At 67.4% G+C, this 663-nt stretch overlaps 1 pseudogene; it reads left to right on the top strand.

Annotated features, from left to right (window-relative positions):
- Positions 1-6: 6 nt before the first annotated feature.
- LOC119594174 overlaps positions 7-663 on the top strand; it is a 1,541-nt pseudogene continuing 884 nt past the window's right edge.

Here is a 663-nt window from a genome sequence, read left to right as displayed (position 1 = left end):
ACATCAGGACGGTCGACCTTCCCCCCGTGGTAGTGGTGGAGACGCCGGTGTCGCGGGCCGCCCTTTCGAAGGTCCAGACGCCGGTGCTCAACGCCCTCACGCTCGCGCCGGCACGCTGCGCCCCGGTGACGAGCGCCGCCCTACCTCCCAGCCCGGCGTCCAGCCTCCCCCCGCCAGTCCCCCCGCCCCTTGCGCGACGTGCGAAGTCGGCGCAAGGGCGGCGCGGGGATGGCGGGGGTGCAGACTGCGGTCCTCATCGGCGCCTACGCCCTCTTGGTAAGCCCGCGGCGGGACAGGGCTGTTGTTGAGTTCACTTTCCTTCTTTCTGTCCCTTCGTGGCCTTCATGTTTTCGTGATTTCCTAATGTGGTTTTTCTTTCGTCCACAGTTAGTGCTCGCCGTCGTGATCGGCGTTGTCATCAGCCAGCAGAACCCGCGCAGGGGCGCTGTCCGGGGCCGCCCTCGCGTCGGCCCACCCATCCGAGGCGCCTCTCCCGCCCCTCTCGGCAATGGGCCCGTAAGAATTGGCCGCCCACGCGGTCCTCCTCGCCGCCCACCCCCTCCCCCACCCCCACCCACCTCTGCTCCAGATTATGACTACGTTTACGTAGATGACATCGGCCAGGACATCACCCTCCTGCCTAACCCTGTGGTCGCCAGTGCC

This window comes from Penaeus monodon, chromosome 33 (assembly GCF_015228065.2).
Source record: "Penaeus monodon isolate SGIC_2016 chromosome 33, NSTDA_Pmon_1, whole genome shotgun sequence".
NCBI lineage: Eukaryota > Metazoa > Arthropoda > Malacostraca > Decapoda > Penaeidae > Penaeus > Penaeus monodon.
The sequence above is the reverse complement of the archived record's forward strand: the minus strand, read 5'-3'. Positions and strand labels throughout refer to the sequence as shown.